This window comes from Acomys minous (genome assembly GCF_964271855.1).
Source record: "Acomys minous genome assembly, chromosome: 5".
Taxonomy (NCBI): Eukaryota; Metazoa; Chordata; class Mammalia; order Rodentia; family Muridae; genus Acomys; species Acomys minous.
The window spans coordinates 4,071,960-4,093,361 of record NC_140494.1 but is presented as its reverse complement, the minus strand read 5'-3'; the positions used below and the strand labels follow the sequence as shown (position 1 = coordinate 4,093,361).

At 38.7% G+C, this 21,402-nt stretch overlaps 1 pseudogene across 1 annotated transcript in view; it reads right to left on the bottom strand.

Moving 5' to 3' along the window:
• Nucleotides 1-248: 248 nt before the first annotated feature.
• LOC311598535 (next to BRCA1 gene 1 protein-like) overlaps nt 249-21,402 on the bottom strand; it is a 56,833-nt pseudogene continuing 35,679 nt past the window's right edge. The window contains exons 2-4 of the transcript XR_014783626.1: nt 13,260-13,334; nt 7,374-7,461; nt 249-4,609 (exon numbers count right to left, since the gene is read on the bottom strand). The product of XR_014783626.1 is annotated as a next to BRCA1 gene 1 protein-like (transcript). The remainder of the gene's footprint in view (nt 4,610-7,373; nt 7,462-13,259; nt 13,335-21,402) is intronic.

The following is a 21,402-nucleotide window of genomic DNA, read 5'->3' as shown; positions in this document are numbered from 1 at the left end:
GACTTTAATTTCACCTATCTATGACAGTCTTCACCTGGTCATCACATACAATAAAGAAATGGAGCTTGACATTTTTTCCTTAAAATTTTTAGAGTTGTATTTGTTCAGATATTAGAAAACTGTAAGATTTTATTTTTACATGAAATTATCAAAGTCATTCAGTGTTAACTCTTTAAAAAATATTTTCCCAGTGGTTACTATTATTAATGCATTGTGAAAATGATATTGACATTTTCTTTCTCTTTTTTTTGCAGTTTGAATTATAGTTTATTTAGAAGCATTTAAGAGTTAGAGTGTAAGTAAACAGACTATGAATAATTAAAATTTCCATTTATTATAAATACCAACTAATACTATTTTAACTACCCTTCCACTTTAAGTGGGGGCCCAGATTCCTTCTCTGAAACTCTTACCATGAATAAAGTCTTTAGTGTTTCGTTTCCTCTTCAGCACCACCTGTACCCAAATCTCACTTTTATACACTAGAACTCTGAAAGCAAGCTTCTTCCCTTTTATCCTAAGGGTAAACTAACCTTTCGGTGGGTTAGCCCCCAACCACTACTTCCTGCTCTCTAGGGCTGGACACCCCAGAAGGGGATCACAAACGTTTGAGAAGTCACCAGCATTGCTGTGGCCCCTCCCCCATACCGGAACCTTACTGAGATGAATCTCTGCACATACCTTACCTCTCTAAGATCTGCTGTGACAGTCAGAAAAAGGGCAACTGTTAAATTTCCCTTTCCCTTTATCTAACAGGCAGGTTTTTTCATTCTCTACAGGATTCTCAGAATATCTCACCCTACCTAGGATTTTTCCTTAAATAAAACTTTATGCAAAATTACTTCAACAGACACTGTTCAGTAGGTGCTGGTGGGCTAACTAGCATGCTTGTCAGTGCTTGCAGGCTCCTGCCACATGAATACGCAGCTGTACCTCTGGGGTCCTCTGAAAGCAAAGTGGTACTTATTAATTCTTGAAGGGAAATGACTTTCTTGATCTGCTGTCCTTTAAGGTCACGAAGCTATGAAGCTTGGGGTTGGTTATAGAAATTAGGAGGATAACTCTTGAAAACATTCAAGGTTAATGTTTAAAAAACAAAACACCAAACTAACATTTAACAGCCCATTAAAACATCCACATGAACCAAAGGTAACTACTCAACTTCAGTATAAGCAGAAGGAAAAGCGATCTACCGGAAGTCCAAGTCACACACTTCCACAGACTGCAGGGGACAGAGTTCTGTCGATGTCAGTTGAAAACTGTGCCCACCATTCATGCCATTTCTAAAGTGAAAGTTTAAGTTCTGGCCTTTGATTTGCTCCAAAAATACTGCAACAGGTTTTGTTTTGACTATTCAGTGATGCTCGACATACATTCATCGGACTGGAAAGCAAGCAAGGGTTTCCACCCACACCTCCATGACAGAAGAGATCATCTCTTAGTGCAGGCAGTTATTTAATACAAGATCAGTCCTCAGTAGCGGAGGTTGTTCCAATCACTGTTGTTGACTTGAAGGAGCTCTGTCACAACCTGCAGCATATGGTAATTGTGTTTTCTCAGCAGCCTGAGGTTCAGCTGCCTGTCACAGGATCCCATTTCAAAGAGGTGGGCCATCATGGCTGCTGTCTGATCTTCAGAAGTGATGGGCTGTGCACAGACCGGTGGCCTAGAAAATAAGGCTTTGAAGGCAGAGGCAGCAACAGACAAAGCCCCCTTCCCCAGTCCTCCAGCAATGCTGCTCCCACTGTGGTGCCGTGAGTGGTCACAGCTCCTCTGTCTGCTGCTCATGAGTCCTGATGAGCCTCGGGGCTCTCCTCAGGGACTGAAGGAACTTCTTGGATGGTAACTAGTGAATCCACTCCTGGGGACCCAAACTGAACACAAGGGGAGCTCCCAGACACTGCTGGTGGAAGTCCTACCACCTCAGGGATGAAGGGCACTATGTCCAGAGTCTGTGAGGTCGTGAGGATGTCACTAATGCTCTGCTCTTAGGGCTGACTCTCCCCTCCTAGGAGTCTCTCCAGCTTTGGTGGTTGGTTCCTGATCAGCCTCAACCCCAGGCTTGCCTTCAGCCCCTCACCCCAGGGGGTAGCTGGTGTCAAAGCACTCAGGCGGATGATGATGTAATCCTCAGAGGAAGCAGAAGACTGACTTTGAACTTCATTCTGGAGTTCCTCTTCTTCCTCCTCATCCTCAGCAACGTGGACAAACTCCTCCCTCTTATCTCCAAGTGGTCCTTCTTCAGGCAAGGCAAACTTCAAGGAAGAATCCTTTCTGCAGAGTCCAGGTAGCTCAACTGGATGCTATCCCTCTGTGGAATGTAGCTGTAAATCACTCTGTGGGGACCGCTGCCTGCAAGGTGGGTTGCGGTCTGGAGCAGAATCCAAGGTAAGGGGTTGCATTACAGTCTCACACACAAACTGCGTTCCGCTCAGATCATCCTCTGTTTCTTCCACTGAAGCAGTGGCCGCGGCCTTACTCTTTGCTGATATGGTGGCATCAGGAGGTGCTTTAAATCATGCCCCTTCACTATTAAAGGACTATGATGTGGCAGAGAAGACATGCACGGAGTCATATCCAGAGGGGTGCTGTGGGGCACTCTCTCTAACTCTTGTACAACGTTTATACCCAGCAGCTAAAGGATAGCAGGTTCTGGGCAGTCAGAAGGTCCACGGGTGCAATGTAGAATTCCCTCTCACTGGCAACATTTTGTGTCTTCGTTGGGGTGCTGGTCCTGGTCCTTTCTGTCTGCTTTGTCACTTCACCCAGTGGAATCTCTTCTTCAGCAGGAAGAAAAGCTTCCTCTTGCTCACGGGTGAGATCATCAGCTTTGCTTGAGCTGATCACAACCGTTTCAACGTTGTCAGGGCTCTCAGAGGACGGAAAGGATCCACTATGATACAGCACCACACCCGAGGCCCAAACTGCTGGCCTTTGTGAGAAAGGAGCCAATGCAAAGTGTATGTCCCCTCCATGGTTGGAGCGATGAACTCCACAGACACAAGGCCCACATGGCCAGCCTTCAAACAGGGAATTAAGACACCCTTCTTTGTAGAAGCCAAAGTCAAGTTTCCCCACATGAACTTGAGCTTTGTGTCTGTATTCAACTTCCCATTCCCTGTGTTTTTCATCCTCCAGTGTTTGATAAACTTAGTTCCTGACTGAAGATTAGTCCCATCGGGCAAATTTTCATCCACAAATGCTGCGCTGAGCATCAGCATAACTGGGGCACAGGGCTGCAAAGGAAGCATCAGGGTGTTGAACGGCAGAAAGCTCTCTGGCCGGCCCAAAGAGGACTTGGGACTCTGGAGACGATGGATCAAATTCCACAAATGAATCCTCCTGTGGAGTTTAAGCTGCCTTTTATGCTGCTTGACCTCTGCTTTCCGCTGTTTCTTCTCAGCACACAACCTTTGCTTTTCTGCTTTCACAAAATTCTTATCCACTAGTTTTTGGAGCCTGACTTGTTCTAGAGCAGCAGGCAGGCGAGGGGTGAAACACCTCGAGTGGGAAAATGACTCGGAGGAAATCACAACAGGTCTCCGCAACTTTAGCAGGACGTGGGTAGTGCCACAGGCGTACGGGCCAGGTTTACAATCTTCACAAATGTTGTGGAACGGGCACAGGCTACACCGGTAATGCACACCGACGATCCTCTTTTGGCAGTGGCTGCAAGCAATATGCCAGCTGAACTAGTTCTCTGGCAAAAACAGTGTTTCCTCAGAAACAGGCCTTGAGACTCCTGAGGTAGAGGAAGTCAAGGGTGGCTTGTTCTGGAGGACAAGCCTTTCCCGCAGCCTCTGCTCAAGCTTCTCAACCGTTTCCTTAACCACTTGTCCTCTGACCGTCTCCAGGTAGCTTGTAAACCAGTCTGCGGGCTTATCTTGAGGCTGGTCCGTGCCACAAGGAGCAAGTGAACATGGCTGTGCTGCGGGCTCCTCTGTGGTCTTCATGTCTGATCCCAAGACTCTCACCAGTGATGAATAATGTGCAAGTGGCTTCTTCCCTGTCCTGGTAGCTGCTGGTTTTTCTACTACAATTTGGGGGAATGTTTCATCTATAACATGGCACCCTTCATGGACTTGCATCTGTAGCTGGTTTTCTTGCTTAATATTAGCCATCTTAAGTGCTTCTTCGTATTCTCCTTGACTATTGATGGATATCTCTTCATTTTCCACATCCAGGGATTTTATTTGGATAGTATTCAGATCAAATGAAACTTTTACCATAGCTCCAACATCAGTTCAAGTTGTATTTTCTGGATCCGAAACCAGAGAGCTTTGGGTTTCATTTTTAAAAGTCACATTTAGAGTAACTTGTGGTTCCATGATGTGGGGCTGAGGCTGTAGTCCCAGATATTCAGGAAGTTGAAGCAGTTGGTAGTTAGAGTCGAAGAGTTCTAGGTCGGCCCAAGAATCGTGGGGCTGGATGGGAATTGTAGTCTTTCTGGAACTTGCAGCTTCTTTTAGTCTATTCTCTGTGAGCAAGACAGGAAGACAGAGTACAGTGATGCATAGCAGCTAGCTTGCGTAGCCTCGAGGTTTCCGCTGTAATGACTGGGTTACTGTGCTAATCGTGCCTGCTTCCGGTGTCGGGCTATTGACATTTTCTTGTTTACAAAATTGGTAATAAAGATTTAGATAGTAGTAAACACTTATTGTACTTTAAAACAACATTAAATTCTATTTTTTTTAGTTCGATTACATCAATTTCTCTTGAAATATATTGAGAACACACTTAGGTGTGATTTAAGGAGAAAATATCTGCTTACAAGTGCTTTATAAGTCCTGGACATTTATAGGCAAATATTTCAATAAAACCATGCAAGAAAAAAACACGGATGGGCAATTGTTGACACAGTTGATAATTCTTTCTAAAGTGGGTAAGGAAGGAAACTATCAGCTATGCCAGAAGTATAAAACTTAACAGTGTCTGTAAAATTACACACAAGTAAACAGTAATAGACAAAGTGTTACATGTTTTAACAGGAAAAGGTGTTTATTTCTATGTAATAGGAAATCTGAAAGAACCTTGTTGCTTATCATATATCCATTTTCAACATGTCTCAGGACATATAACTAGGCTCATGATGATGAGAATTCCAAACCACTGTGTCACTGTGGAGGTACTCTAGAGGAATCAGTGAGGAATGTGCACATAGAGGGCACCATTAATCCTACTGTAAGATGCCATACCTCCATCTGCAGGGGCCCAGATGCAGTCCAGTGCTCGGACAACATCCTCTGTCTTTCATCATGTCTGTTCTTCATCCTGCCAGCTTTTGGAGCTCTAATGCAAACCCCATACTGTTTCTACCCAACCACAAAGCCCGGGCTCACAAGCCATCCCGATGCCCTATGTCTCTGGTCCCACCTTCTCCTCCGAGCCTCGTCCTTCATATTGTCTCCTCATTATGTCATTGGACTTGGTCATCAGCAAAACCAATCAGTGGATGCACATCCTCCTGTGATTGCCACTTCTGTACTAACCCAAGATAGGCTGCACGTCATACCTGTTCTATATTGTCTCTCTCATCTGTGACCAAACAGACACGTCATTTCTGAGGGATGTCTGAATGTAATCAATGTCCTGATAAAGTTCCCCTTCATGAAAGACACTGGAAAACACCCAGCTCTGCTAACTGCAAGGGTCCTTTTCATTCTTGCTACCCAAATGATCAAGACATCATGCTAATAGCAGAATGTGTCTGGCTTCCTTCAATTATGTCTAGACCATAAGGTCTAAAAGGTGAGGCATTACGTAGGAAGACGGTTTGAGAAAAGGGAAGATTCAGCATGGCTGTCCGTGCAGAGCTTTGTGAGCAACTGAAAAGGACCACGATTTCTTGCACATCTTACTGGGTTCTCTAGCAAAGTTCAAGCAAAAAGTTTGCAGGATCCATATGCCGTCACCTCTCTAAAGGTCATAAAATTACCTCCTTCATTTTGCTTTTCCAGCCTAAATTATTTCAATGAGCTAAAATTAAATGTTATCTTACTTTTAATACTAAAGTCCTTCTGATTATTTTAATAACATGCAAATTGCATCTGTATAACCCAAAGTACATAATCACCTGAGTAATGATCCGATGGATTAATTTTGCATTAAAATTTATTCAATTAATTAACAGCAGTTCACTGAAATTATAAATGTGCAAAAACATCTCCCCACTAGGAAAAAAGATGGCATGATTGAAAAGAGGGTCACTTTTGATTCTGGCTTATTTATTGTATAGCTAATACAGACAAATAGATTCATAAGATGATCCTATCACATATCCTATATTGATTTTAAAAAATTAAAAATGGAGGGTTTTAAAAATCTGTAACAGAAAGTAAACATTTGTCTTGTTTTCATGTTGGTCATTTCCTTTTCAGGGTAGCAGGATAATTTCACCTAGATACCTACTGTTCAGTCAGGGAGGTGACGGGTAGCCAAAACTAACTACATAAACAATGAACAGGAATTTAGTGGGTCAACATCAGGAAACAAACAATACTGAAAGGTTTCTGAAGGCCAATTTATATGTAACAAGTTAATGTTCAACAAGTAGATTGTGAACCTAAAAGAGAATAGACTTCTCTTGACACTACTGATAAGCTGGGAACCTCATCTTAATCTTTGGAAGCAAGTTTTTTTCTATAATAGAACAATCTTTAAAATTTTTGAGATCTGTGGAAATATAAGTATCCTTTATGGTTTGTCATTGAGCTGGTAACTGATTTCAACACAGCTTCCTTTATTTTGCTAATTCTTTCTACTTTTATTGCTGTTTGTTGTTCATGTATCAACTTCTATTCATTTTAATTTTATTTTGTTTATTATTAGTGTGTGTGTGCACATGCACATGTGTGTTTGTGTGTGTATGTGTTTGTGCGTGTATGTTTGTGTTTGTGTGTGTTTGTGTGTTGTGTTTGCGTGTGTGTGCGCACATGTGTGTTTGTGTGTGTGTTTGTGTGTTGTGTTTGTTGTGTGTGTGTGCACTCATGTGTGTGTTTGTGTGTGTGTGTGTGTTTACACATTCTACAGCATGCTTGTTCAGATCAGAGGAGAGCTTTTTTACATAAATCCTCTTCCTCCACTTTTCTGTGTGCCCTGTGGGTTGACCTCACGTGTTCAGGACTGCATCCAGCTTGAATGACAAGTACCTTTTCCTTCTAACCCATCTCACTGGCCTTAAGCTCTTAGTCAATCAATTCATTGAGGTTATTAATATTAAATTCAATTCTTGAAATTTTTCATTGCTCTAAAATTGATAGTAGGCAGAACATCTGAATGTCTGGTGAATCTGTCCAAAAAAAAAAATTCTTAGGTTAACATTCCAGATCCATAGCACTAAAAGTTTGTTTTATTTCAATATCTCATCATCCTACCTTGAGAGACAATAGCAAATGTGGACCATCAACACCATTTCTTATAAGACATCAAGGCATTTCAGGGCTTCATGAATGCAAACCATCCCTGTGCAAATAGATCAGTTAGCAATAAAAACCCTGACTGTCTCTTAGGACTAACTGACCCATGCCCCAGATGTTATTAACTGATGAATTTAACAAAAGACATGGAATGGTAAATGAGTAAAATATTGATCAACAGCTTCCAGAGAGGATGCTCAATGATGTTACACAGAGGGTGCCAGAAAAATCCATGTTTATGCCTATTTAAGGGAAGTCATTTAAAGTTCGATTTCAGCTGGAGAATAAGAATATAATAACAAGGAATAAAAAATGACCACGGTCAATACTATAGACTGTGAACAAGTCAAATGAGCAGAATATTCATCATTGGGGAAGAACACAAGAAAGAAATAATCTATGCCAAAAGGAAACAAGAGCTTCAGGAGAATGTGCCCACTGTAATTCAGAGGGAAAATGTCCTCCATCTGGTTGAATGACAGCAAAAGCAAAGGGAATCCTAAATTTGAACTTAAAGTTCAATATGTAAAAAGTAAAATCTTGTTTAAAATTACTGCTGACAAGTTCTAAACTAAAGATTCACACATAGCAATAAATGTTTCTAACAATATTACTTTTATACCAGTTAATGGGTCCTGAGAGAATCAAAAAAGAAGAGCTCAAGACTAACAATAAGAATGAATAATTTTAAGAGCATATAAGTGACGTGAGATTGAAACAAGTCATTAGTAAGATGTAGTATCTATTGTCTCTCATAGACTTTCTTTACATATAAAACATATCTCTTCCCCTTGAGGGTCAGAGCACAGTCAAAGGAATGATACTGGGTGATCCATGCTTTGGGGAAACTGTGAGAGAGGCCCCAGGGAAAACAGCAGAGGGTCTTTTTATCTCAAGTGCATTTTGCTCTCTGGGTTGTTCTTGAATGTAATGTTGTGCCGTTTATGATAAGCATTTACATTCAATTTATCAGACATGTTTATTCCTGTTGTGCATCAGAACATAGCTGTAGAACCCAATCTGGTTAGTGTGCCCCAAATCTGGATATGTATTTGATTACTGACATTTGTCACATGTCTTTCTGAACATTTCTATCATGTCTTTTCAGCTCAAACAACCTTCCTTGGATCATCCTTTTCTTTGTTACATTCATGTGTGGAAATAGAACAATACTGAAGTAATGCTGTCTATAGCATTAGACTGTAGTCTGCCCAATTCTTTCTGGTCCTCAGATCCCAGTTCTTATAGACAGATCTACATAGGTTGATGGAAGTTGACATTGAGTATCAGGAAAATATAAGAAAAAATGCTTAAGTCACAGGTATCAATGCCTGAAGCTGCTTTTCATAAATGTTCACCTATGTGGATTATTATGATGTTTTTGGGAGTACAGAAATAAAAGTAGTATATTTAAAAAACACATTGAGGCAATTGGAGAGTATAAAATGCTGTACTAATTTATCACAATCAGTAAAACTTTAGTAATAAGTACAGACTGTTTATTAATTGTACCAATTAAATGTTTATTAAACAACAGATCAGTTATAGATAGAGGAACAGAAAGATTATAGAGAAGATGATAGAGAGATAGATAGATAGATAGATAGATAGATAGATAGACAGATAGACAGATAGACAGATAACAAACATATGCCACACTTAGTTGATATCTTTGAGGGAAAAGAGAAGAGGAGTGGATCTGTGGGAGGGGAGGGACTGGGAAGTGAAGAGAGAAGAGAAACTGCAGTCTGGATGTAATAAACGAGATAAGAATTAACCAGAGAGAGAGGAGGGAGAGAGAAACTATATTTTTCTCTCCTCTTTATTTTTTTAACCACTGTTTGAACTTCTTCCATAGAAATTTCAGTAAAGAAAAAAAACCTGCATTTTTCTCTAAAATATAACTCATACAGTGTGCCCATTATATAAGGACTACATGCTAAACATGAATATCAATTTTCACATTTTAAAATATGTTTTATGTGAATCAATAAATTTTAAATGTATACTTTATATATAAATTATAAATTCTACGACAGACAGATTGACCAATAATAGATACATGTAAGACAGATACAAGATGATGGATGGATAGATAGATAGATAGGTAGATAGATAGATAGATAGATAGATAGACAGATAGATAAACATTAGTATGCTTTTTTATATTTAGACTGAGAAACTCTGAATTCAGTTTTGTTTTGCTTTATTGCATATGCAATATCATCATCTAAAATCAATAGAGTCCGGCAAGTTTTTGCTGAACCTACCGTACTCACTCCCAGACTCCAATTACTGCAGAGCCTAGATGAATGGAATTAACCAGACAACAGAAATATCCATGTATTGGTGAAGCTCAAGTCAAGCCACCATGATGTCGGTAAGTGACGCTGATGAGAAAGGGCCCTCACAAACCTGCAGATAAATCCTGATCCAGTCCATCTGACCAGTGCTCACAGGGAGGTGTGTACGACTAGAGGTGTAAGACACTGGGTATTCTGAAATTCAGACCACAGCTTCTGCAAAGACTTAAGTAAATTGAAGGAGGTCCTTAGTGCAACCCTCAAGCCTTCCCTATCTTTCAAAAGCTTCTTGAAAAACAAACAAACAAATAAACCTTTAATGTTAATTGTGGTGTTTTCTTTTCTTTTTTTTTACTTTTTTTTCTCCTTTATTAATTTATTCTTGTTACATCTCAATGGTTATCTCATCCCTTGTATCCTCCCATTCTTCCCTCCCTCCCATTTTCCCCTTATTCCCCTCCCCTATGACTGGTGTTTTCTTTAATAAGATAGACATATAAACATATTTAAATCCATCTATTGAGCTACCTAAAGCAGTTTATTTGAGGACATGAACAATAAATTTAATAAGAGATGAATCATCAAAAATTTCACTCATACCCTACTTTGAACCCAAAGTAGAGCTAAGCTTTGTGACAGTTTTAATAGCTTTCCATACAATACTCTCAAGGAGTTAATAATGTATTTAAGAAGATGATTATAATACATGACACAAATGTGACTGTACGCCAGCATGTAATTGAGAGCTAAATTGTGTGGAACATCATCTACGTACTGTCAAAGTTGGAAGGAGATAAATTAGTGGAAGCTGAAACACAAAAGAAATGTGTGGAAGTAATTGAACTATATCTTTTTTGTTTTTATATTTGTTTTTGAGATGTGGTTTGTCTGTGTAGTTTTGGTTGCCTTGGACTCACTTTGTAAATCAGGCTGGCCTTGACAGTGCCCAACATCTAGCTATATCATTAAAAGTAGATTTCAAATGTATATGGTCAAAATGAAGACACTGGGTTCAGAAAGAAGGAAGAAATAGAATATTCAAAAAGATAATGGGTACAACCCCTAAGCAGAATTAAAATATGAATCAAGGATGTGGACACTGAACATCAAATCTTCAGACTAATATCTCAGAACAAAGTATACTTCCAAATGACTTGTACTGTTCTTGGTTCTCATAAAACTATGACAAGTGGGAGCCATTGTTTTCTCATTTTAAACATAGTAATTGAGGCAGAGTGTAATGGCCAAAGCTCCTTTAGTTAATGCACTGTAGATGAAGATGTCACCTGCCCCAAAACTCTGAAGACACATAAAAAGGAGTTTGGGATAAAGTCAAAGAAAAGACTGGAGATCTACATGCTGAGCTGTCTCACTCTGTAGAGCACAACTCTCTCTTCTTTTATTATTAAAAGTATGTTCTCCTCATATGATTTATCCTGATTATGGTTTGCCCTCCCTCTACACCTCCCAGTCCCTCACTGCCTTCTCTCCCATCATAATCTACCATTTTTCTGTTTCTCACTAAAAAACAAACAGGCTTCTAAGAGATGCTAATGAGATACAGTAAGATAAAAATAAATGCATTGAAAAAGGAAAAAGTAAAGAGAAGGAAAGATCCTAGGAAGTGAAAGAGACAGAGACAGACACACAGAGAGAGAGACAGACAGAGACAGAGAGACACATTCAGATATCCCTTAAGAGCACTAAACTGGAAGCCATAATACATACATAAAAGACCAGTAAGGTTAGAAAGAAAGAAAGAAAGAAAGAAAGAAAGAAAGAAAGAAAGAAAGAAAGAAAGAAAAAAAGAAAGAAAGAAAGAGAGAGAGAAAAACAAAATGAGATAAAAATTTCATAAATAGGAAGGAAGAAGAACCTAATTAACTAAAGATTAGCAAAGACTTCAGGAACTTAAGAAAACTCATCTAAGATAATATGAAATATTATGTACTCTCTGAAAATCAGTAAAATAGAGAGGAAAGAGTTCAAGCAAGTGCACACAATCTAAGACAGCATGTATCCAGTCAATACAGTAAAATGTTTCTGTAGTATATTCTTATGTGATTTTAAATGTATTATATGATATATGGTATAACAAGTCTTATGTTAGGCACTGTCAATTATTTTCTATGACAAATACAATACACTGTTTAGATAATTAAGCAAAAAAATATACTGTAAAGTTTGTGGATACACAAAATACTTCATTCCATCATGCCAGAGGCAATGATGACATTTACTTTATTACTTATTTGTTAGTATATGCATTGCATATAGATATCAACAGATGATATAGATATAGGTATTGATGTTATAATTTACATTTTATAGACTTTATGTTTGTTTGTATTTTAATTTTGTGTAGGCCAAAGGAACACATGCAGTGGTGTGAGCGTGGAGGTCAGAGAACAGCGTACAGCAGCTGGCTCTCTCCTTCTATAATATGGGTTCCCGGGATCAAACTCAGGCTCCTGTGGTTGACAGGAAGTGCTTTTACCTGCTGAGCCATATCACTGGCCCTGCCTCCCACAACATAATGAGCATAAAACACTACTTATATTGTAAGGCTGTGCTTTTTATGCAAAGGACAGATGAAGACCTGATCGTTTAATATATCTTAATTACCATTCTTTTGTGTTTTTTTTTTCAGGTATTCATGGAGATCATTGAAGAGAAAGTGCTAAACATGCAATCATATTGTGTTTTGTTCATCTATATAGACTTTTCTGATTTTGGAATTTTTACAAAACTGAGACCTACCATGTCCATATACCAGCAAGTTATTTATTTTTATTTCTAAATGTTGATGTTTCCACTTCCAAAACTTGGAAACTTCTCTTGATGAATTACGATAATCCACGCCATAGTTATGCTTTCTTTGGGGAGTCCTAATGCTATAATTTATAGTAGATCAGTTCATAATAAATATGTGATACATATAAACTCAGTGTTGTATTTTTCTTTATAGCACTATGTTTTCTTATTAAAAGCTCAACCACTGTCAACTGCTCAATCAGTAAAAATGCATTAAAATAAAAGCCAGTTTTGAGTGGTTCTTTGTGAAATATTACTTTTTCTTTTAGCAAGTTTTATTGATTTAAGAAGATATGGCTCTTTGATAAACACAATTCGCTTTGCTGTATTTCTGTTCTGTTTGCCAAGACAGCTGATTCTCAGACTTCTTGGGACTCTCTGTCTCTGCATCTCATCATCACGGAAGAGAACTGAGGTTACAGATGCTCTCCATGTGTCACATAATTTACATGTGTCCTGTGAATTTGAATTCACACACCCTTGTACTTGGAGAGTAAACTCTTCAGTCAGCTGAGCCATCAACCTACCCATTGAATCAATAATTTTTAATGTGTGTACATAAATTGCTAAATAAGTAGAAAGGTATATGTATGCTTACTGTATATTTGTAAGTGCATACATATCTTTTACATACAGTATTATCTTCATATACTGTCATTATATTCATAAGCACACATACATGCAGTTATAGACAAAAATATAATATATACACATACACAATATGCGCCTGTTATACATATTTCTTCTCAATACTTTACTTCTTCTACTTTGGTCATAAAGCCAAAGTATTCAGTCTAAACTCCTATTAATAAAATGAAAAATGAGTTAATTAGCAAAATTTGCTTAATGTTTTAGCATATATTAATTATCCATGACAATAGGATTCATTGTGGCATTTTCAGGTGTACAGAATGCATTGCTATCATAATTGTCACCCTACACCCCCTGCCCCACTTATTCTTTCTTATCCTTCTCCCAAATCCAAGTTACTGAACTTCTGAACCACATAAAACTGCAATGAAAATCAGTTCTCGTCACATCTGTGCCAAGCAATAGTCCCTTGATAGTCATTTCATCTGGATGAAAGTGACCAAAGGAATAGTGTTTAAAAGCTTACAATATGTCTTGATAAGATAAAAACTCTACTGCATTAATTTTAAATAGTTTCCCCAAGTATTACTCATGTTGATCACATTTAGAGATCAATATGACTTCTTATCTTTAAAATTCTATTTCCTATCCAAAGTTTAATTCTAAAGAACTAGTATCTTTCAAATCTAATTTATTTTAAAATGTTAACATTTAAATATAAAATATTGTGTGCCCTTAGGCTATTTTTAAGTTCTCACCTTCTGACAGCTAATTATAACTTAGTTTTAGACAATAGGCATTTTTCAGTTATCTACTACTCCAAGGGATGAGTGGAGTTCTTATAGTTCCCAACGCTGCAACATTTCTCTGCATGAAGAAAGAGCAGAACTGCAGAGGATCGTGTCTTTACCTCATATCAGGCTGTTGGAATACCCCTTCCATCTCGCCTTCTGGCGCAGGCACTGGTTGAGGGAGAAGAGGAGGAATCCTTTCCTGGTTAAGGAGATTCAAATCTATCAGCATAAGGGCTCTGTAGTTGACATCAGCTTCCTGTAGGCTGCGATCTACAGTTGACATCAGCTTCCTGTAGGCTGCGATCTACAGTTGACATCAGCTTCCTGTAGGCTGCGATCTACAGTTGACATCAGCTTCCTGTAGGCTGCGATCTACAGTTGACATCAGCTTCCTGTAGGCTGCGATCTATAGTTGACATCAGCTTCCTGTAGGCTGCGATCTACAGTTGACATCAGCTTCCTGTAGGCTGCGATCTACAGTTGACATCAGCTTCCTGTAGGCTGCGATCTACAGTTGACATCAGCTTCCTGTAGGCTGCGATCTATAGTTGACATCAGCTTCCTGTAGGCTGCGATCTATAGTTGACATCAGCTTCCTGTAGGCTGCGATCTACAGTTGACATCAGCTTCCTGTAGGCTGTGATCTATAGTTGACATCAGCTTCCTGTAGGCTGCGATCTACAGTTGACATCAGCTTCCTGTAGGCTGTGATCTATAGTTGACATCAGCTTCCTGTAGGCTGCGATCTACAGTTGACATCAGCTTCCTGTAGGCTGTGATCTATAGTTGACATTAGCTTCCTGTAGGCTGCGATTTACAGTTGACATCAGCTTCCTGTAGGCTGTGATCTATAGTTGACATCAGCTTCCTGTAGGCTGTGATCTATAGTTGACATAAGCTTCCTGTAGGCTATGATCTACCGTTGACATCTGCTTCCTGTAGGTTGTGACCTAAGACTCTGCCTTTGGTCCTTTCTTTTCTGGAAGGCAAACTTTTGAATCTCTGGTTCTGAAGGCACAGAAGATATTATTTTAATCTTTGTCTTTATGCCTCAGTTTATTTTTGCTTTTATTAAATTGAATCTGAGTACTGGTGTGTTAAATTGGCTATGGTACTTTTTTTGACAACTTGTTTTTTTCCTCAAATGAGGCTTTCATTTGCGAGTATAGAAATGATATGACTATTCCTTCTTTTATAGTATGTCAATCACAACTGATTCCTAGACTTTGGAGAGAAAATGTACAAATGACTTTGTTCTTCTTCACATTTTTTTCATTAAAAATTTCCATATGAGAAATCAACCAGAGGTGAGATCCTCATTGCTCCCAAAGACAGAAAATTTATAATTCTGAGATAATTTTCACTTTTCAAAAAAAACAAAAACAAAAAGCAAAGCAACAACCAAATAAACAAAAAAACAAACCAAAAAAAAAAAACTGTTCTGTACCTCACACACACTGGAACTTCTTCTCGGGTATCTAATACTTCTCTGCTTTATAAATGCCCTTTTTAAAAAAATATATATATATATTGGTAAATTGTATATGAAGTTGAGTTTGTTTAGATCTCAAATATCCAGTCCACATAACAGTCAAATAATGATAAGACATTCTTAAAGCTAACAACCTGTGGACTGTTCCTTTCACACTGGAGGAAACTTGAAGGCTATTACAGGTTCACATTAAGGAGAAAGATTGATTATCATATGGACTCCTAATTCCTGCCTTTAATCTAGCCTTCTCTTAGTATAAGAAGAGTCTGTGTTTGTAATAGGCTTCTCAGTCTGTTCCTTAATATTTTGGGGTTGAAAACCCAGTTGTCAGTTGACTCTGTAAGACTTCTGTTAAAACCAAAGATGGGAGGAGAAAGACCACCAATCCAAATCATCATGGTTAAATTAATTAAAGCAAGCTTTTATTTTTATGTACATGGGCTCCAACCCTCAAGGGGTAGCTCAAGAGGTCAGCATTGGATGTGAGGAAGACAAGGCTCAGGGGTATAGGGTTTCCAAACGGTGGTTTGGTGGACAAAATAGGCAGGGTTACCTGAGCAGAACATAGGCACAACAAAATAGTTCCTCCTGAAACAAAGACATGGTTGCAAGGTGGACAAAGCAAGCTAGTCACAGGTGATCATATGACCCTTTGCACCTTTTTGAAACAAAGTCATGATTGCCGTTTCTGAAATAGGCAGTACAGATCCACTTATAGTTAGGGTTACAGTTGGAGCATAGCTTAATCCTCCAGAGACTGAGGTTTAATTATAATGAAGAATGAACCTAATTTGTCTTGACTATAAGATGCCTTTTAAGCCTCAGATGGAAGCAGGCTTGTTTTTCACTTCCTCACATTCACTTTGGTTTAGGATACAACACACACTTTCGATTTCCAAGCCCTTCAGAGCTTTACAAGACAAACGCTGTTTCAGATGCAACCGCCTCCATCCCTGTAAGTCAGTTACTCCTTTTGGTACTTTATCAGCTCAAGGTTTGGAAGCTTTCCCCCACTCCAGCTCCATTCGACACCACAGGATTTTGTGTCTTATAAACCCATTTACGTTTCATTTTTAGTAGAGTCTGAAGAGAGCAGAAGCCAATGTATGAATTAGATACTTTAAGCTTCTACCTCTCTCTTCTTCCAAAAATTTCATTTTCTAATGCAATATCATGCCCTCAATTTTTCTTTTATATGGTGGGAATAAAATTTATATAAACTATTGTAATACAGACAAATGGTAGCATAGATATTTCATTTTATTGTATTATTATGAAATAAAGCATCCCATTTTCAAAAAAGTTTTAATGATTCTGTATTATTAATCTGAACCCTGATGTAAATTTTGAAAGAGTCAACAGTCCATAGTCCCCAGTTTTCCCTGATAATGTAAGAATCCTCCTTGCTCAGAAATTAAATTCTCCATAAGCTATGTATATTTGAAAATACTATTTTTCAAATTATTATCTTTTGTCTGTAAATTTTTAATATCTCCGTCTGTAAAATCATATACATTAAAATCATTTGACTGAGCCAGAATTAACTTTTAAATTCTTATTATAATTAACCATATGAGGCTTGACATTTTATTCTTTTTAGCTCCACAGTTTATTTGCCTCTGCTGCGTTGACAAGCTGTGTAGATGCCACCTGTTCCAAGCTTCCCACTGTCCCACTCAGGAACTATGACTCCACCCCATTCTCCTCCAACTTCTAGTCCCACCGTTCTAGTTTTCTTCTCTGGGGATTTTGTCTATTCTAGACACTTTGCATAGACACAACTGCACACTATTTATTTTCATGTCATTTGTCATATGGTATACGTCCTTAGAAAAACTCTTTTTTAATATTTTGTAAAAATATGCAATTTTCGAGGTTCCCACCACCATTGTAGTATTTCCCAATTTAATCTTCCTCATGACTACATAAAACACCAGTGTATAAAGCAGCAGACCCTGATTACGTAACCCATTATGCACATTTGGATTATTTTCATCTCTGGGCTGCAGTGAACACTGAAGGACATGGACCAGATTCCCATTTTCAATTAGTTTGCCCAGAAACATAAAGATGGAATAATTTGATTAGTGGGAAATATTATATTTTGATTTTGGAACATCAAAACCTTCCTGTACAGTGTCATGTATCTCACTCCCACTTTTTACAACAGTGTACAAACATACATGTTTTACTAATCATGTAATTAGCAAACATCAAAAGAATGTGTGCCATATATGTTTTAATACTTACTTTTATTTTACCTCTCCTGAGTTTGAGAATTCTTATTTAAATCTAAGAGATATGATGCAAAAATTGTCCTTGTATGCAGAAGCCTGATAGGCTTTCCTTATCAGCAGTTCAGTTTCTCCATTTCACTTATACGTTTATGAACTCCTTGTGAATATTCCTTGAACATGCTACAAATGGTCATTTAAGTTTTTTCTCCAAAAATGCAAAAAGTTCCTGTCACTAACTTTTCACAGAAGTTGTGTTATATTTATCTAAACTCAAATACGTGGTTTTTTGTTAAAGATTTAATATGTATGTAAGTATGTAAGTAAGGATGTATGTATGTATGTATGTGTGTGTGTATGTATGTGTGTACGTATATGCATGTGTTCAGGTGCTTGTGGAAGACAGAAAGGGTGTCAGATCTCACGGAGCTAGGGTTACAAGCAGCTATGAGCTACCTAGCATGGGGTGGGGAAGTAAGATAGGGCATGTGCTCTTAACCACTGACCGTCTCATCCCCAGACACATGACACTTTTATTTTCAGCATCCTGTAGTCATTGGAATAACTTCAATTATTTAAGTATTTGGTGACACTCATATCTTATTAAAAATCTACTGAATCCAAAAATGTGTTATAGGCTTAATATTCCTCACACTTTGTTTCATGTTGGCATTACGTTGGAATCACATATGCAGTTGAACACACAAAACCTGCAGCTCTCCCTAACTGTAAAACTCAGAAGCAAAACATGAGGAACCAATTTCTCTAGCTGTAGAGAGGAATTTATGCAGTGTGCAGCAGTAACATATGTGAAGCTGACTATGTTTGCTGAAGGCATAAGAAAATGTGATTGATTTTTAAAACTGTTTTAGATAGAATTGACTGCATCACTATATCTGCATCATGCACCCCACATTAAGATAATTATGTACACTAAAGAGCTAAACAGAGAATTCTCAACAGAATAATATCTAATGGCTGAGAAACAGTTTAAAAATGCTCAACATCCATAGTCATCAGGGAAACGCAAATCAGAACAACACTGAGAATCCATCTTACACCCATCAGAATGGCTAAGATAAAAAACTCAAGGGACAGCACATGCTGACTAGGATGTGGAGAAAGGGGAACACTCCTCCATTGGTGGTGGAAGTACAAACTTGTATAATCACTTTGGAAATCAATCTAATGCTTTCTCAAAAAAATGGGAATAGTTCTAACTCAAGACCCAGCTATACCACTCCTGGGCATATACCTGAATGATGCTTCACCATACAACGAAGACATTTGCTCAACTATGTTCACAGAAGCTAGAAACAACCTAGATGGCCCTCAACAGAAAAATTGATAATGAAATTATGGAGCATTTACACAATGGAATACTACTCAGCCATTAAGAAGAAGGAAATCTTGAAATTTACAGGCAACTGGATAGAACTAGAAATCATCATTCTGAATGAGGTGACCCAGACCCAGAAGGACACGAATGGTATATAGTCCCTTATAAGTGGATATTAACCATATAACACAGGGTAACCACACTACAATCCACAGATCTAAGGAAGCTAAATAAGAAGGAGGACCCTAGGGAGGATGCTTAGTGATGATACAGATGGGCAGATAGAATGAACACCAGTACAAGGTCGTGAGCTCAGATCCCCAGGGTCCATATGAAAAGCAGAGCATGTCGTCCTCACTTGTCACCCCAGAGCTGGGTGGGCAGAGGGGACAGGGGGGCTGAAATCTCTTGAACTCACTGGAGAGCTGGTCTAGATAACCAATGAGCTCCACTTCCAATGAAGGACTTTTTCTTAAAGATAAAGAGGTAAGCAATAGAGAAAGACATACACTGACTCCGGACCTTTACACAAGCGAACTGCACACACAGTTTGCACTCTCACTCACATCTGCATGCAGACATAACCCACAAGCACACACAAGAACAGCAACTAAAACATTTACAGTCAAATATCTTCTCCACGTTACTGGATGTATCACTTCATAATGAATTATTTACCTGCCATAGCCTGTTTTCTCATCTGTAAAATTAAACTACCTTGTAAAGTTTTGTTGGAAAATAAATACCTTAATAACTAAAATGCACTTAGTACAATGTCTAGCACACACTTAAAACTCAGCCCTTGTTGAACAGTAAGCGTTTGTGACTAAGTACTGTCTGCTGCTTTCTTAATGTGATAGTGTTGCCTGAACACATCTGAGTGCAGGGGAAAGTTTTTTCCAAATTCACTGCTTGGAAGTATGCTTCTTGTTTTATTTATATGAAACATTTTTTATTAAAAATTACTCCAGAGTTCTGGATAATGGCCTCCAACCCCCAAACACTATTATCACTTAGAAAGAAAGCATAGGAACACTTAAATAATTTATAGTCAGTTGTTCTCAGTTAAATTCTGGAGTTAGAATTTGACTCCAGCAGAATTACATCAAACTAATATTGATAATTATAACAGTTTACTGGCATAAAAACAAGCGTGCTGGGTGTTTAGCACATAAGCAGAATTACTAATGTGAAAGGGAGGGACTTTATTCATTATGGCCTCTCAATAATCCTCCATTCGTTCTTCCCCTGAAAGCACATGTGGATCAAAACTAGAGCAGGAAGCAGACACAGGATCCTGTGTCCCACGTGTCCTGAGTCCTGGGAATAGTGGACCTGTGAGTCCAGGGGCACAGGAGCCTTAGGGCCTGGTGTCGTGGGTCCCATGAGTACTATGGTCTGTGAGTAGGCGGCACTGGGAGTTCTGAATTTGACAGTACTGAGTCCAGCTGGCTGTGGCTCCTGGAATGTGAGAAGAATCGCCGCAGAGCCTCTGCAGTGCAGTGCCTGGGGCAGAGCGCCCCTCCAGTCAGAAGTCTCACCTCGCTGATTTGCATTGTGTCAAAAGGCCTTTTATAGGTTCCTGTAAAATGTTAAGAACTTGTGTTGGGCACCCAAAATGTAAGACAAAAAGAAGGAAAAACCAATTCCAGTAAATAAAAACTATGAGTATTTCGAATGTGTTGACTGATCCATAGGACATAGTTTTACGGTTTAACCAAACCTTAACTCTAATAGTCTGGTATGGAAATGAAAGGGCTTATGAATATTCTGAAGGCAGGGGCTGTAAGTGCATAAGTCCTCAGTAGTAAGACCTATGGCCGAGATCTAACATGGCTGGTTCCATGCAACCGCCATGATTCAAGTCACTGGGAAGGCTACATCAAAAGGGAAAGTGACTATTCAAAGACCTAACTTTAAAGGTCAGCATGGGGTGAGGGGAGCACAGGAGAGCCACAGAAGTGCCTGCTTTTATAGAGCTAGCTCACTTTTAAAACCTGCACCGTGTCATTTAATATTTCTAAGATACTTAAAATAGACATATGTAAAGTTGCCTACGACTTTAATTCGTGCAATATACTATTTGCATATTATTCTCATGAAAATTCTATGCATAGAGTGCCTTAGCCATCACTTCATGGTGTAAAAATAGAGCCGGTCTTTGTGACTCACATCTGCATTCCAGCATCTGTGAAGCAAAGGCAGGAGATTACTGAGATATCCAGGCCAACCTGGGCTACCTGGTAACCTCAGGACCACATAGTGATTAAAGAGTGAGACTGCCTCTAAAGAGACAAGCACAGTGATATACAAGTAAGCAGAATCCCGATTTACAGATGATTTGCTTTGAGAAACATAGCTAACAGTAAGAGTGGGGTTAGAGGACATAGTTAAAACCCTAACTCTGCTATCTGAGGGAG